General features: G+C 63.0%; 6 non-coding genes across 6 annotated transcripts; all 6 read right to left on the reverse strand.

Annotated features, from left to right (window-relative positions):
- Nucleotides 1–240: 240 nt before the first annotated feature.
- On the reverse strand, nt 241–359 carry LOC148118567 (5S ribosomal RNA). Its single transcript, XR_015736091.1, has one exon. It is a non-coding gene; the product is annotated as a 5S ribosomal RNA (ribosomal RNA).
- Nucleotides 360–3,124: 2,765 nt separating this feature from the next.
- Nucleotides 3,125–3,243, reverse strand: LOC148118568 (5S ribosomal RNA). Its single transcript, XR_015736092.1, has one exon. It is a non-coding gene; the product is annotated as a 5S ribosomal RNA (ribosomal RNA).
- A 2,861-nt stretch (nt 3,244–6,104) lies between these two features.
- On the reverse strand, nt 6,105–6,223 carry LOC148118569 (5S ribosomal RNA). Its single transcript, XR_015736093.1, has one exon. It is a non-coding gene; the product is annotated as a 5S ribosomal RNA (ribosomal RNA).
- Nucleotides 6,224–9,056: 2,833 nt separating this feature from the next.
- Nucleotides 9,057–9,175, reverse strand: LOC148118570 (5S ribosomal RNA). Its single transcript, XR_015736095.1, has one exon. It is a non-coding gene; the product is annotated as a 5S ribosomal RNA (ribosomal RNA).
- A 2,718-nt stretch (nt 9,176–11,893) lies between these two features.
- Nucleotides 11,894–12,012, reverse strand: LOC148118571 (5S ribosomal RNA). The gene has a single exon (XR_015736096.1). It is a non-coding gene; the product is annotated as a 5S ribosomal RNA (ribosomal RNA).
- A 2,782-nt stretch (nt 12,013–14,794) lies between these two features.
- On the reverse strand, nt 14,795–14,913 carry LOC148118572 (5S ribosomal RNA). The gene has a single exon (XR_015736097.1). It is a non-coding gene; the product is annotated as a 5S ribosomal RNA (ribosomal RNA).
- Between the last annotated feature and the right edge of the window lie 1,520 nt (nt 14,914–16,433).

Consider the following 16,433-nt stretch of genomic DNA (forward strand, 5'->3'; position numbering starts at 1 on the left):
CTGGTGTTGTCCTGGTCCCGGCTGGCCCGCGGTCGCGAAGGCCAAAGGGGCCAAAAGAGGAGAAGGAAGGAGGAGGAGGAAGAGGAGGAAGAGGAGGAAGAGGAGGAGGAGGAGGAGGAGAAGGAAGAGAAGAAGAAGAAGAAGAAGAAGAAGAAGAAGAAGAAGAAGAAGAAGAAGAAGAAGAAGAAGAAGAAGAAGAAGAAGAAGAAGAAGAAAAGAGCAAGGGAAGAAGAAGAAAAAAGCCTACAGCACCCGGTATTCCCAGGCGGTCTCCCATCCAAGTACTAACCAGGCCCGACCCTGCTTAGCTTCCGAGATCAGACGAGATCGGGCGCGTTCAGGGTGGTATGGCCGTAGACGGAGGCGTGTTGTCGCTGTGGCGCCACAAGAGCCTGCTGCAGCACTGGCCTGCGCTCCTGCACGCCAGCCCGCCCGTCCCCACGCCCCCACGCCCTCCCGAGTGAGTCCGAGACCGAATCCGGACGGACGGACGGACGGACAGACGGACGAGCCCCTCCAACCCGCCCACCAGCCAGCCAGCCAGCCTGCCAGCTAGGCCCTCCTTCCTCAGCCCTCTGCCCCGGCCCGGAGCCGGGCTCCGGGGCCAGGAGCAGTCGCCAGCCCTACCCACCGACCTTGTCTCCCTTGTCTCCCTTGTCTCCCTTGTCTCCCTTGTCTCCCGTTCCTCATCGGGCACCCTCACCGCGCCCCAACCGTGCCCCTGGCAGCTTGGCTGGCCCCGCAAGCTGGCTGGCTCCTCCCTTGCCCGCCCTCGGCCTCCCTCGGTGGGGAATCCACGGGTGCCGGCTTTGACAGGGCCTCAGGGCCTTCCGGGGCAGGGGTCGGCTTTGGACCCGGACTCTCCCTCCACCTGGGAACTGTTGCCAGGTAGCCAGCCAGCTCCTTGCCTTTGGGCAGGTGAGAGCCCTCCTGTGTCGTCCCGCAGGCCACTTGTGTCCCCGCTCTGGAGGAGGCGTGGGGGTTGCGTGGGGAGATGGGCGCCCGGGTTGGGGGTGGGGTGGGGCTGGGGTGGGGTGGCATGGGGTGGTGGCAGGAGGAGTTCGCGGGGGAGGTGCCCAGAGAGGCTCAGGCGTAGCGGTCGGATCGCTTGGGTCATCATCCTTCCAGACAGGGGTAGACACTGTCTTGCTGGTGCCCTAGTACTAGGTAAGGTGGTGCCTCGACGGGTCTGGTAGTGGCTAGGCGCTAGTCTCTCATCATTGGGGAACGGGAAACTGTTGTTTCCTTTCCCTCCTGCTCCTGCTCCTGCTCCTGCTCCTGCTCCTGCTCCTGCTCCTGCTCCTGCTCCTGCTCCTGCTCCTGCTTCTCCTCCTGCTCCTCCTCCTGATCCTCCTGCTCCTCCTGTTCCTCCTGCTGCTCCTCCTGCTCCTGCGCCTGCTCCTGCTCCTGCTCCTCCTGCTCCTCCTGCTGCTCCTCCTGCTCCTCCTGCTCCTGCTCCTCCTGTTCCTCCTGCTGCTCCTGCGCCTGCTCCTGCTCCTGCTCCTCCTGCTCCTCCTGCTGCTCCTCCTGCTCCTCCTGCTCCTCCTGCTGCTCCTCCTGCTCCTCCTGCTCCTGCTCCTCCTCCTCCTCCTCTTCCTCTACCTCCTCCCTCCTTCTCCTCCTGTTCCTCTTCCTCCTCTCCCCAGAGTATCCCCCTCCTCCTGGAGAATCTAGAAATCCCAAAGCCTGGGATTGGGTTAGAGAGACTGTGTGCCTGGGCGCCTGTGAGCTTTCTCGCCTTCAGGAGAAACCTTGGTTCTCTCTTTGGAACTTGGAATGCCAGCTCCCAAGATTCCAGTTCCGCCCCATGCCCACCCCCACCCCCACCCCCAGTCCCAGCCCTATCCCCTATCGCCAGCCAGCGGGGCCATCCAGTCCCCCATTGAAGATGCCTCCCTGTGAAGCGGGCGGCACGCCGTTCTGCCCGTGGGGGAGAAGAGAGAAAGGCAGGCTGTCCAGCGTGGAAGATGCTCCTGGGCTGACCGACCGGTGGGGCCCAGGAAACTTGGAATTTGGAACTTGGAACTTGGAACTTGGGTCTTGGCGCTCTCTGCTCGTGGACGGTGCGGGCGGGGGCAGGCACACAGGCACACGCACACCCACGCACGCAGAAACACACTCAAGCACGCGTGTACGCACGCACGCACGCCATCGGACACTGCAGACGGACACACATCCGCACAAGCGTGCACGCACAGCAAGCGAACGAACACACACACACACAGCACACGCACGCACGCGCACACACACACATCAGGCAAGAATGCACACACTCCCCAACAGACAGACACAAAAGCAGGCAAAACCCCAGACCACATAGGCACAAGCATGCACGCACAACACACACACACACACACAAAGGCGCCTAATGTGGCCTACACGAACACACGTGCACCCACATGGGGCTACTCACACAAGCACGCACATTGCACATTCCACACAGGCAAGCAGGCACACAGGCACGCAGGTGGGCGTACACTGCATCCCCGGGAGTGGGTTGGTGGAGCCTGCTTGCTCTTAGACTGCTTCCACCGGGTGGGTTGTGTGGAGGGGGCGTGGCGATCTCTTCCGGAATCCATACACAGAGCTGTGCGGTGCGTGGCTGCTATCCCAGGCACCTGCCTGCCGGCCTGCCCTGCCCGTGGAACTGAGGAGCTGTGGAGCCGGGGAGCCAAGGACGATGGTGGCTGGCCCAGGGTCTCACTTGGCTGCACGCCACTCAAGACAGCCTCTACCGTGCGAGTCTTAGCTTCCTTGAGGGGTCCTGGCATTCCTTGCCCACTCGGGTGTTTCCCCTCGTGCCTGAGGGCGCTGACCGGTGGGTGGATTTGGAACCTTGTGAGAGGTGGGCCCTCTTTCCGGGGTGCGGATTGTCCTGGTGTTGTCCTGGTCCCGGCTGGCCCGCGGTCGCGAAGGCCAAAGGGGCCAAAAGAGGAGAAGGAAGGAGGAGGAGGAAGAGGAGGAAGAGGAGGAAGAGGAGGAGGAGGAGGAGGAGGAGGAGGAGGAGGAGGAGGAGGAGAAGGAAGAGAAGAAGAAGAAGAAGAAGAAGAAGAAGAAGAAGAAGAAGAAGAAGAAGAAGAAGAAGAAGAAGAAGAAGAAAAGAGCAAGGGAAGAAGAAGAAAAAAGCCTACAGCACCCGGTATTCCCAGGCGGTCTCCCATCCAAGTACTAACCAGGCCCGACCCTGCTTAGCTTCCGAGATCAGACGAGATCGGGCGCGTTCAGGGTGGTATGGCCGTAGACGGAGGCGTGTTGTCGCTGTGGCGCCACAAGAGCCTGCTGCAGCACTGGCCTGCGCTCCTGCACGCCAGCCCGCCCGTCCCCACGCCCCCACGCCCTCCCGAGTGAGTCCGAGACCGAATCCGGACGGACGGACGGACGGACAGACGGACGAGCCCCTCCAACCCGCCCACCAGCCAGCCAGCCAGCCTGCCAGCTAGGCCCTCCTTCCTCAGCCCTCTGCCCCGGCCCGGAGCCGGGCTCCGGGGCCAGGAGCAGTCGCCAGCCCTACCCACCGACCTTGTCTCCCTTGTCTCCCTTGTCTCCCTTGTCTCCCTTGTCTCCCGTTCCTCATCGGGCACCCTCACCGCGCCCCAACCGTGCCCCTGGCAGCTTGGCTGGCCCCGCAAGCTGGCTGGCTCCTCCCTTGCCCGCCCTCGGCCTCCCTCGGTGGGGAATCCACGGGTGCCGGCTTTGACAGGGCCTCAGGGCCTTCCGGGGCAGGGGTCGGCTTTGGACCCGGACTCTCCCTCCACCTGGGAACTGTTGCCAGGTAGCCAGCCAGCTCCTTGCCTTTGGGCAGGTGAGAGCCCTCCTGTGTCGTCCCGCAGGCCACTTGTGTCCCCGCTCTGGAGGAGGCGTGGGGGTTGCGTGGGGAGATGGGCGCCCGGGTTGGGGGTGGGGTGGGGCTGGGGTGGGGTGGCATGGGGTGGTGGCAGGAGGAGTTCGCGGGGGAGGTGCCCAGAGAGGCTCAGGCGTAGCGGTCGGATCGCTTGGGTCATCATCCTTCCAGACAGGGGTAGACACTGTCTTGCTGGTGCCCTAGTACTAGGTAAGGTGGTGCCGGTCTGGTAGTGGCTAGGCGCTAGTCTCTCATCATTGGGGAACGGGAAACTGTTGTTTCCTTTCCCTCCTGCTCCTGCTCCTGCTCCTGCTCCTGCTCCTGCTCCTGCTCCTGCTCCTGCTCCTGCTCCTGCTCCTGCTCCTGCTCCTGCTCCTGCTCCTGCTCCTGCTCCTGCTCCTGCTCCTGCTCCTGCTCCTGCTCCTGCTCCTGCTCCTGCTCCTGCTCCTGCTCCTGCTCCTGCTTCTCCTCCTGCTCCTCCTCCTGATCCTCCTGCTCCTGCTCCTCCTGTTCCTCCTGCTGCTCCTCCTGCTCCTGCGCCTGCTCCTGCTCCTGCTCCTCCTGCTCCTCCTGCTGCTCCTCCTGCTCCTCCTGCTCCTGCTCCTCCTGTTCCTCCTGCTGCTCCTCCTGCTCCTGCGCCTGCTCCTGCTCCTGCTCCTCCTGCTCCTCCTGCTGCTCCTCCTGCTCCTCCTGCTCCTGCTCCTGCTCCTCCTCCTCTTCCTCTACCTCCTCCCTCCTTCTCCTCCTGCTCCTCTTCCTCCTCTCCCCAGAGTATCCCCCTCCTCCTGGAGAATCTAGAAATCCCAAAGCCTGGGATTGGGTTAGAGAGACTGTGTGCCTGGGCGCCTGTGAGCTTTCTCGCCTTCAGGAGAAACCTTGGTTCTCTCTTTGGAACTTGGAATGCCAGCTCCCAAGATTCCAGTTCCGCCCCATGCCCACCCCCACCCCCACCCCCAGTCCCAGCCCTATCCCCTATCGCCAGCCAGCGGGGCCATCCAGTCCCCCATTGAAGATGCCTCCCTGTGAAGCGGGCGGCACGCCGTTCTGCCCGTGGGGGAGAAGAGAGAAAGGCAGGCTGTCCAGCGTGGAAGATGCTCCTGGGCTGACCGACCGGTGGGGCCCAGGAAACTTGGAATTTGGAACTTGGAACTTGGAACTTGGGTCTTGGCGCTCTCTGCTCGTGGACGGTGCGGGCGGGGGCAGGCACACAGGCACACGCACACCCACGCACGCAGAAACACACTCAAGCACGCGTGTACGCACGCACGCACGCCATCGGACACTGCAGACGGACACACATCCGCACAAGCGTGCACGCACAGCAAGCGAACGAACACACACACACACAGCACACGCACGCACGCGCACACACACACATCAGGCAAGAATGCACACACTCCCCAACAGACAGACACAAAAGCAGGCAAAACCCCAGACCACATAGGCACAAGCATGCACGCACAACACACACACACACACACAAAGGCGCCTAATGTGGCCTACACGAACACACGTGCACCCACATGGGGCTACTCACACAAGCACGCACATTGCACATTCCACACAGGCAAGCAGGCACACAGGCACGCAGGTGGGCGTACACTGCATCCCCGGGAGTGGGTTGGTGGAGCCTGCTTGCTCTTAGACTGCTTCCACCGGGTGGGTTGTGTGGAGGGGGCGTGGCGATCTCTTCCGGAATCCATACACAGAGCTGTGCGGTGCGGGGCTGCTATCCCAGGCACCTGCCTGCCGGCCTGCCCTGCCCGTGGAACTGAGGAGCTGTGGAGCCGGGGAGCCAAGGACGATGGTGGCTGGCCCAGGGTCTCACTTGGCTGCACGCCACTCAAGACAGCCTCTACCGTGCGAGTCTTAGCTTCCTTGAGGGGTCCTGGCATTCCTTGCCCACTCGGGTGTTTCCCCTCGTGCCTGAGGGCGCTGACCGGTGGGTGGATTTGGAACCTTGTGAGAGGTGGGCCCTCTTTCCGGGGTGCGGATTGTCCTGGTGTTGTCCTGGTCCCGGCTGGCCCGCGGTCGCGAAGGCCAAAGGGGCCAAAAGAGGAGAAGGAAGGAGGAGGAGGAAGAGGAGGAAGAGGAGGAAGAGGAGGAGGAGGAGGAGGAGGAGGAGGAGGAGGAGGAGGAGAAGGAAGAGAAGAAGAAGAAGAAGAAGAAGAAGAAGAAGAAGAAGAAGAAGAAGAAGAAGAAGAAGAAGAAGAAGAAGAAGAAGAAGAAGAAGAAGAAAAGAGCAAGGGAAGAAGAAGAAAAAAGCCTACAGCACCCGGTATTCCCAGGCGGTCTCCCATCCAAGTACTAACCAGGCCCGACCCTGCTTAGCTTCCGAGATCAGACGAGATCGGGCGCGTTCAGGGTGGTATGGCCGTAGACGGAGGCGTGTTGTCGCTGTGGCGCCACAAGAGCCTGCTGCAGCACTGGCCTGCGCTCCTGCACGCCAGCCCGCCCGTCCCCACGCCCCCACGCCCTCCCGAGTGAGTCCGAGACCGAATCCGGACGGACGGACGGACGGACAGACGGACGAGCCCCTCCAACCCGCCCACCAGCCAGCCAGCCAGCCTGCCAGCTAGGCCCTCCTTCCTCAGCCCTCTGCCCCGGCCCGGAGCCGGGCTCCGGGGCCAGGAGCAGTCGCCAGCCCTACCCACCGACCTTGTCTCCCTTGTCTCCCTTGTCTCCCTTGTCTCCCTTGTCTCCCGTTCCTCATCGGGCACCCTCACCGCGCCCCAACCGTGCCCCTGGCAGCTTGGCTGGCCCCGCAAGCTGGCTGGCTCCTCCCTTGCCCGCCCTCGGCCTCCCTCGGTGGGGAATCCACGGGTGCCGGCTTTGACAGGGCCTCAGGGCCTTCCGGGGCAGGGGTCGGCTTTGGACCCGGACTCTCCCTCCACCTGGGAACTGTTGCCAGGTAGCCAGCCAGCTCCTTGCCTTTGGGCAGGTGAGAGCCCTCCTGTGTCGTCCCGCAGGCCACTTGTGTCCCCGCTCTGGAGGAGGCGTGGGGGTTGCGTGGGGAGATGGGCGCCCGGGTTGGGGGTGGGGTGGGGCTGGGGTGGGGTGGCATGGGGTGGTGGCAGGAGGAGTTCGCGGGGGAGGTGCCCAGAGAGGCTCAGGCGTAGCGGTCGGATCGCTTGGGTCATCATCCTTCCAGACAGGGGTAGACACTGTCTTGCTGGTGCCCTAGTACTAGGTAAGGTGGTGCCTCGACGGGTCTGGTAGTGGCTAGGCGCTAGTCTCTCATCATTGGGGAACGGGAAACTGTTGTTTCCTTTCCCTCCTGCTCCTGCTCCTGCTCCTGCTCCTGCTCCTGCTCCTGCTCCTGCTCCTGCTCCTGCTCCTGCTCCTGCTCCTGCTCCTGCTCCTGCTCCTGCTCCTGCTCCTCCTCCTGATCCTGCTTCTCCTCCTGTTCCTCCTGCTCCTGCTCCTCCTGCTCCTGCTCCTGCTCCTGCTCCTGCTCCTGCTCCTGCTCCTGCTCCTGCTCCTGCTCCTGCTCCTGCTCCTGCTCCTGCTCCTGCTCCTGCTTCTCCTCCTGCTCCTCCTCCTGATCCTCCTGCTCCTGCTCCTCCTGTTCCTCCTGCTGCTCCTCCTGCTCCTGCGCCTGCTCCTGCTCCTGCTCCTCCTGCTCCTCCTGCTGCTCCTCCTGCTCCTCCTGCTCCTGCTCCTCCTCCTCCTCCTCTTCCTCTACCTCCTCCCTCCTTCTCCTCCTGCTCCTCTTCCTCCTCTCCCCAGAGTATCCCCCTCCTCCTGGAGAATCTAGAAATCCCAAAGCCTGGGATTGGGTTAGAGAGACTGTGTGCCTGGGCGCCTGTGAGCTTTCTCGCCTTCAGGAGAAACCTTGGTTCTCTCTTTGGAACTTGGAATGCCAGCTCCCAAGATTCCAGTTCCGCCCCATGCCCACCCCCACCCCCACCCCCAGTCCCAGCCCTATCCCCTATCGCCAGCCAGCGGGGCCATCCAGTCCCCCATTGAAGATGCCTCCCTGTGAAGCGGGCGGCACGCCGTTCTGCCCGTGGGGGAGAAGAGAGAAAGGCAGGCTGTCCAGCGTGGAAGATGCTCCTGGGCTGACCGACCGGTGGGGCCCAGGAAACTTGGAATTTGGAACTTGGAACTTGGAACTTGGGTCTTGGCGCTCTCTGCTCGTGGACGGTGCGGGCGGGGGCAGGCACACAGGCACACGCACACCCACGCACGCAGAAACACACTCAAGCACGCGTGTACGCACGCACGCACGCCATCAGACACTGCAGACGGACACACATCCGCACAAGCGTGCACGCACAGCAAGCGAACGAACACACACACACACAGCACACGCACGCACGCGCACACACACACATCAGGCAAGAATGCACACACTCCCCAACAGACAGACACAAAAGCAGGCAAAACCCCAGACCACATAGGCACAAGCATGCACGCACAACACACACACACACACACAAAGGCGCCTAATGTGGCCTACACGAACACACGTGCACCCACATGGGGCTACTCACACAAGCACGCACATTGCACATTCCACACAGGCAAGCAGGCACACAGGCACGCAGGTGGGCGTACACTGCATCCCCGGGAGTGGGTTGGTGGAGCCTGCTTGCTCTTAGACTGCTTCCACCGGGTGGGTTGTGTGGAGGGGGCGTGGCGATCTCTTCCGGAATCCATACACAGAGCTGTGCGGTGCGGGGCTGCTATCCCAGGCACCTGCCTGCCGGCCTGCCCTGCCCGTGGAACTGAGGAGCTGTGGAGCCGGGGAGCCAAGGACGATGGTGGCTGGCCCAGGGTCTCACTTGGCTGCACGCCACTCAAGACAGCCTCTACCGTGCGAGTCTTAGCTTCCTTGAGGGGTCCTGGCATTCCTTGCCCACTCGGGTGTTTCCCCTCGTGCCTGAGGGCGCTGACCGGTGGGTGGATTTGGAACCTTGTGAGAGGTGGGCCCTCTTTCCGGGGTGCGGATTGTCCTGGTGTTGTCCTGGTCCCGGCTGGCCCGCGGTCGCGAAGGCCAAAGGGGCCAAAAGAGGAGAAGGAAGGAGGAGGAGGAAGAGGAGGAAGAGGAGGAAGAGGAGGAGGAGGAGGAGGAGGAGGAGGAGGAGGAGGAGGAGAAGGAAGAGAAGAAGAAGAAGAAGAAGAAGAAGAAGAAGAAGAAGAAGAAGAAGAAGAAGAAGAAGAAGAAGAAGAAGAGAAGAAGAAGAAAAGAGCAAGGGAAGAAGAAGAAAAAAGCCTACAGCACCCGGTATTCCCAGGCGGTCTCCCATCCAAGTACTAACCAGGCCCGACCCTGCTTAGCTTCCGAGATCAGACGAGATCGGGCGCGTTCAGGGTGGTATGGCCGTAGACGGAGGCGTGTTGTCGCTGTGGCGCCACAAGAGCCTGCTGCAGCACTGGCCTGCGCTCCTGCACGCCAGCCCGCCCGTCCCCACGCCCCCACGCCCTCCCGAGTGAGTCCGAGACCGAATCCGGACGGACGGACGGACGGACAGACGGACGAGCCCCTCCAACCCGCCCACCAGCCAGCCAGCCAGCCTGCCAGCTAGGCCCTCCTTCCTCAGCCCTCTGCCCCGGCCCGGAGCCGGGCTCCGGGGCCAGGAGCAGTCGCCAGCCCTACCCACCGACCTTGTCTCCCTTGTCTCCCTTGTCTCCCTTGTCTCCCTTGTCTCCCGTTCCTCATCGGGCACCCTCACCGCGCCCCAACCGTGCCCCTGGCAGCTTGGCTGGCCCCGCAAGCTGGCTGGCTCCTCCCTTGCCCGCCCTCGGCCTCCCTCGGTGGGGAATCCACGGGTGCCGGCTTTGACAGGGCCTCAGGGCCTTCCGGGGCAGGGGTCGGCTTTGGACCCGGACTCTCCCTCCACCTGGGAACTGTTGCCAGGTAGCCAGCCAGCTCCTTGCCTTTGGGCAGGTGAGAGCCCTCCTGTGTCGTCCCGCAGGCCACTTGTGTCCCCGCTCTGGAGGAGGCGTGGGGGTTGCGTGGGGAGATGGGCGCCCGGGTTGGGGGTGGGGTGGGGCTGGGGTGGGGTGGCATGGGGTGGTGGCAGGAGGAGTTCGCGGGGGAGGTGCCCAGAGAGGCTCAGGCGTAGCGGTCGGATCGCTTGGGTCATCATCCTTCCAGACAGGGGTAGACACTGTCTTGCTGGTGCCCTAGTACTAGGTAAGGTGGTGCCTCGACGGGTCTGGTAGTGGCTAGGCGCTAGTCTCTCATCATTGGGGAACGGGAAACTGTTGTTTCCTTTCCCCTGCCTGCTCCTGCTCCTGCTCCTGCTCCTGCTCCTGCTCCTGCTCCTGCTCCTCTCCTGCTCCTGCTCCTGCTCCTGCTCCTGCTCCTGCTCCTGCTCCGCTCCTGCTCCTGCTCCTGCTCCTGCTCCTGCTCCTCTTCTCCTGCTCCTCCTCCTGATCCTCCTGCTCCTGCTCCTCCTGTTCCTCCTGCTGCTCCTCCTGCTCCTGCGCCTGCTCCTGCTCCTGCTCCTCCTGCTCCTCCTGCTGCTCCTCCTGCTCCTCCTGCTCCTGCTCCTCCTCCTCCTCCTCTTCCTCTACCTCCTCCCTCCTTCTCCTCCTGCTCCTCTTCCTCCTCTCCCCAGAGTATCCCCCTCCTCCTGGAGAATCTAGAAATCCCAAAGCCTGGGATTGGGTTAGAGAGACTGTGTGCCTGGGCGCCTGTGAGCTTTCTCGCCTTCAGGAGAAACCTTGGTTCTCTCTTTGGAACTTGGAATGCCAGCTCCCAAGATTCCAGTTCCGCCCCATGCCCACCCCCACCCCCACCCCCAGTCCCAGCCCTATCCCCTATCGCCAGCCAGCGGGGCCATCCAGTCCCCCATTGAAGATGCCTCCCTGTGAAGCGGGCGGCACGCCGTTCTGCCCGTGGGGGAGAAGAGAGAAAGGCAGGCTGTCCAGCGTGGAAGATGCTCCTGGGCTGACCGACCGGTGGGGCCCAGGAAACTTGGAATTTGGAACTTGGAACTTGGAACTTGGGTCTTGGCGCTCTCTGCTCGTGGACGGTGCGGGCGGGGGCAGGCACACAGGCACACGCACACCCACGCACGCAGAAACACACTCAAGCACGCGTGTACGCACGCACGCACGCCATCGGACACTGCAGACGGACACACATCCGCACAAGCGTGCACGCACAGCAAGCGAACGAACACACACACACACAGCACACGCACGCACGCGCACACACACACATCAGGCAAGAATGCACACACTCCCCAACAGACAGACACAAAAGCAGGCAAAACCCCAGACCACATAGGCACAAGCATGCACGCACAACACACACACACACACACAAAGGCGCCTAATGTGGCCTACACGAACACACGTGCACCCACATGGGGCTACTCACACAAGCACGCACATTGCACATTCCACACAGGCAAGCAGGCACACAGGCACGCAGGTGGGCGTACACTGCATCCCCGGGAGTGGGTTGGTGGAGCCTGCTTGCTCTTAGACTGCTTCCACCGGGTGGGTTGTGTGGAGGGGGCGTGGCGATCTCTTCCGGAATCCATACACAGAGCTGTGCGGTGCGGGGCTGCTATCCCAGGCACCTGCCTGCCGGCCTGCCCTGCCCGTGGAACTGAGGAGCTGTGGAGCCGGGGAGCCAAGGACGATGGTGGCTGGCCCAGGGTCTCACTTGGCTGCACGCCACTCAAGACAGCCTCTACCGTGCGAGTCTTAGCTTCCTTGAGGGGTCCTGGCATTCCTTGCCCACTCGGGTGTTTCCCCTCGTGCCTGAGGGCGCTGACCGGTGGGTGGATTTGGAACCTTGTGAGAGGTGGGCCCTCTTTCCGGGGTGCGGATTGTCCTGGTGTTGTCCTGGTCCCGGCTGGCCCGCGGTCGCGAAGGCCAAAGGGGCCAAAAGAGGAGAAGGAAGGAGGAGGAGAGGAGGAGGAAGAGGAGGAAGAGGAGGAGGAGGAGGAGGAGGAGGAGGAGGAGGAGGAGGAGAAGGAAGAGAAGAAGAAGAAGAAGAAGAAGAAGAAGAAGAAGAAGAAGAAGAAGAAGAAGAAGAAGAAGAAGAAGAAGAAGAAGAAGAAAAGAGCAAGGGAAGAAGAAGAAAAAAGCCTACAGCACCCGGTATTCCCAGGCGGTCTCCCATCCAAGTACTAACCAGGCCCGACCCTGCTTAGCTTCCGAGATCAGACGAGATCGGGCGCGTTCAGGGTGGTATGGCCGTAGACGGAGGCGTGTTGTCGCTGTGGCGCCACAAGAGCCTGCTGCAGCACTGGCCTGCGCTCCTGCACGCCAGCCCGCCCGTCCCCACGCCCCCACGCCCTCCCGAGTGAGTCCGAGACCGAATCCGGACGGACGGACGGACGGACAGACGGACGAGCCCCTCCAACCCGCCCACCAGCCAGCCAGCCAGCCTGCCAGCTAGGCCCTCCTTCCTCAGCCCTCTGCCCCGGCCCGGAGCCGGGCTCCGGGGCCAGGAGCAGTCGCCAGCCCTACCCACCGACCTTGTCTCCCTTGTCTCCCTTGTCTCCCTTGTCTCCCTTGTCTCCCGTTCCTCATCGGGCACCCTCACCGCGCCCCAACCGTGCCCCTGGCAGCTTGGCTGGCCCCGCAAGCTGGCTGGCTCCTCCCTTGCCCGCCCTCGGCCTCCCTCGGTGGGGGAATCCACGGGTGCCGGCTTTGACAGGGCCTCAGGGCCTTCCGGGGGCAGGGGTCGGCTTTGGACCCGGACTCTCCCTCCACCTGGGAACTGTTGCCAGGTAGCCAGCCAGCTCCTTGCCTTTGGGCAGGTGAGAGCCCTCCTGTGTCGTCCCGCAGGCCACTTGTGTCCCCGCTCTGGAGGAGGCGTGGGGGTTGCGTGGGGAGATGGGCGCCCGGGTTGGGGGTGGGGTGGGGCTGGGGGTGGGGTGGCATGGGGTGGTGGCAGGAGGAGTTCGCGGGGGAGGTGCCCAGAGAGGCTCAGGCGTAGCGGTCGGATCGCTTGGGTCATCATCCTTCCAGACAGGGGTAGACACTGTCTTGCTGGTGCCCTAGTACTAGGTAAGGTGGTGCCTCGACGGGTCTGGTAGTGGCTAGGCGCTAGTCTCTCATCATTGGGGAACGGGAAACTGTTGTTTCCTTTCCCTCCTGCTCCTGCTCCTCCTGCTCCTGCTCCTGCTCCTGCTCCTGCTCCTGCTCCTGCTCCTGCTCCTGCTCCTGCTCCTGCTCCTGCTCCTGCTCCTGCTTCTCCTCCTGCTCCTCCTCCTGATCCTCCTGCTCCTGCTCCTCCTGTTCCTCCTGCTGCTCCTCCTGCTCCTGCTCCTGCTCCTGCTCCTGCTCCTGCTTCTCCTCCTGCTCCTCCTCCTGATCCTCCTGCTCCTGCTCCTCCTGTTCCTCCTGCTGCTCCTCCTGCTCCTGCGCCTGCTCCTGCTCCTGCTCCTCCTGCTCCTCCTGCTGCTCCTCCTGCTCCTCCTGCTCCTGCTCCTCCTCCTCCTCCTCTTCCTCTACCTCCTCCCTCCTTCTCCTCCTGCTCCTCTTCCTCCTCTCCCCAGAGTATCCCCCTCCTCCTGGAGAGTCTAGAAATCCCAAAGCCTGGGATTGGGTTAGAGAGACTGTGTGCCTGGGCGCCTGTGAGCTTTCTCGCCTTCAGGAGAACTCTCTTTGGACTTGGAATGCCAGCTCCCAAGATTCCAGTTCCGCCCCATGCCCACCCCCGACCCCCACCCCCGAGTCCCAGCCCTATCCCCTATCGCCAGCCAGCGGGGCCATCCAGTGTCCCCCATTGAAGATGCCTCCCTGTGAAGCCGGGCGGCACGCCGTTCTGCCCGTGGGGGAGAAGAGAGAAAGGCAGGCTGTCCAGCGTGGAAGATGCTCCTGGGCTGACCGACCGGTGGGGCCCAGGAAACTTGGAATTTGGAACTTGGAACTTGGAACTTGGGTCTTGGCGCTCTCTGCTCGTGGACGGTGCGGGCGGGGGCAGGCACACAGGCACACGCACCACCCACGCACGCAGAAACACACTCAAGCACGCGTGTACGCACGCACGCACGCCATCGGACACTGCAGACGGACACACATCCGCACAAGCGTGCACGCACAGCAAGCGAACGAACACACACACACACAGCACACGCACGCACGCGCACACACACACATCAGGCAAGAATGCACACACTCCCCAACAGACAGACACAAAAGCAGGCAAAACCCCAGACCACATAGGCACAAGCATGCACGCACAACACACACACACACACACAAAGGCGCCTAATGTGGCCTACACGAACACACGTGCACCCACATGGGGCTACTCACACAAGCACGCACATTGCACATTCCACACAGGCAAGCAGGCACACAGGCACGCAGGTGGGCGTACACTGCATCCCCGGGAGTGGGTTGGTGGAGCCTGCTTGCTCTTAGACTGCTTCCACCGGGTGGGTTGTGTGGAGGGGGCGTGGCGATCTCTTCCGGAATCCATACACAGAGCTGTGCGGTGCGGGGCTGCTATCCCAGGCACCTGCCTGCCGGCCTGCCCTGCCCGTGGAACTGAGGAGCTGTGGAGCCGGGGAGCCAAGGACGATGGTGGCTGGCCCAGGGTCTCACTTGGCTGCACGCCACTCAAGACAGCCTCTACCGTGCGAGTCTTAGCTTCCTTGAGGGGTCCTGGCATTCCTTGCCCACTCGGGTGTTTCCCCTCGTGCCTGAGGGCGCTGACCGGTGGGTGGATTTGGAACCTTGTGAGAGGTGGGCCCTCTTTCCGGGGTGCGGATTGTCCTGGTGTTGTCCTGGTCCCGGCTGGCCCGCGGTCGCGAAGGCCAAAGGGGCCAAAAGAGGAGAAGGAAGGAGGAGGAGGAAGAGGAGGAAGAGGAGGAAGAGGAGGAGGAGGAGGAGGAGGAGGAGGAGGAGAAGGAAGAGAAGAAGAAGAAGAAGAAGAAGAAGAAGAAGAAGAAGAAGAAGAAGAAGAGGAAGAAGAAGAAGAAGAAGAAGAAGAAGAAGAAGAAGAAAAGAGCAAGGGAAGAAGAAGAAAAAAGCCTACAGCACCCGGTATTCCCAGGCGGTCTCCCATCCAAGTACTAACCAGGCCCGACCCTGCTTAGCTTCCGAGATCAGACGAGATCGGGCGCGTTCAGGGTGGTATGGCCGTAGACGGAGGCGTGTTGTCGCTGTGGCGCCACAAGAGCCTGCTGCAGCACTGGCCTGCGCTCCTGCACGCCAGCCCGCCCGTCCCCACGCCCCCACGCCCCTCCCGAGTGAGTCCGAGACCGAATCCGGACGGACGGACGGACGGACAGACGGACGAGCCCCTCCAACCCGCCCACCAGCCAGCCAGCCAGCCTGCCAGCTAGGCCCTCCTTCCTCAGCCCTCTGCCCCGGCCCGGAGCCGGGCTCCGGGGCCAGGAGCAGTCGCCAGCCCTACCCACCGACCTTGTCTCCCTTGTCTCCCTTGTCTCCCTTGTCTCCCTTGTCTCCCGTTCCTCATCGGGCACCCTCACCGCGCCCCAACCGTGCCCCTGGCAGCTTGGCTGGCCCCGCAAGCTGGCTGGCTCCTCCCTTGCCCGCCCTCGGCCTCCCTCGGTGGGGAATCCACGGGTGCCGGCTTTGACAGGGCCTCAGGGCCTTCCGGGGCAGGGGTCGGCTTTGGACCCGGACTCTCCCTCCACCTGGGAACTGTTGCCAGGTAGCCAGCCAGCTCCTTGCCTTTGGGCAGGTGAGAGCCCTCCTGTGTCGTCCCGCAGGCCACTTGTGTCCCCGCTCTGGAGGAGGCGTGGGGGTTGCGTGGGGAGATGGGCGCCCGGGTTGGGGGTGGGGTGGGGCTGGGCTGGGGTGGCATGGGGTGGTGGCAGGAGGAGTTCGCGGGGGAGGTGCCCAGAGAGGCTCAGGCGTAGCGGTCGGATCGCTTGGGTCATCATCCTTCCAGACAGGGGTAGACACTGTCTTGCTGGTGCCCTAGTACTAGGTAAGGTGGTGCCTCGACGGGTCTGGTAGTGGCTAGGCGCTAGTCTCTCATCATTGGGGAACGGGAAACTGTTGTTTCCTTTCCCTCCTGCTCCTGCTCCTGCTCCTGCTCCTGCTCCTGCTCCTGCTCCTGCTCCTGCTCCTGCTCCTGCTCCTGCTCCTGCTCCTGCTCCTCCTGCTCCTGCTCCTGCTCCTCCTGCTCCTCCTGCTGCTCCTCCTGCTCCTCCTGCTCCTGCTCCTCCTCCTCCTCCTCTTCCTCTACCTCCTCCCTCCTTCTCCTCCTGCTCCTCTTCCTCCTCTCCCCAGAGTATCCCCCTCCTCCTGGAGAATCTAGAAATCCCAAAGCCTGGGATTGGGTTAGAGAGACTGTGTGCCTGGGCGCCTGTGAGCTTTCTCGCCTTCAGGAGAAACCTTGGTTCTCTCTTTGGAACTTGGAATGCCAGCTCCCAAGATTCCAGTTCCGCCCCATGCCCACCCCCACCCCCACCCCCAGTCCCAGCCCTATCCCCTATCGCCAGCCAGCGGGGCCATCCAGTCCCCCATTGAAGATGCCTCCCTGTGAAGCGGGCGGCACGCCGTTCTGCCCGTGGGGGAGAAGAGAGAAAGGCAGGCTGTCCAGCGTGGAAGATGCTCCTGGGCTGACCGACCGGTGGGGCCCAGGAAACTTGGAATTTGGAACTTGGAACTTGGAACTTGGGTCTTGGCGCTCTCT

Source organism: Myodes glareolus, chromosome 22 (genome assembly GCF_982192425.1).
Source record: "Myodes glareolus chromosome 22, mMyoGla1.1, whole genome shotgun sequence".
NCBI lineage: Eukaryota > Metazoa > Chordata > Mammalia > Rodentia > Cricetidae > Myodes > Myodes glareolus.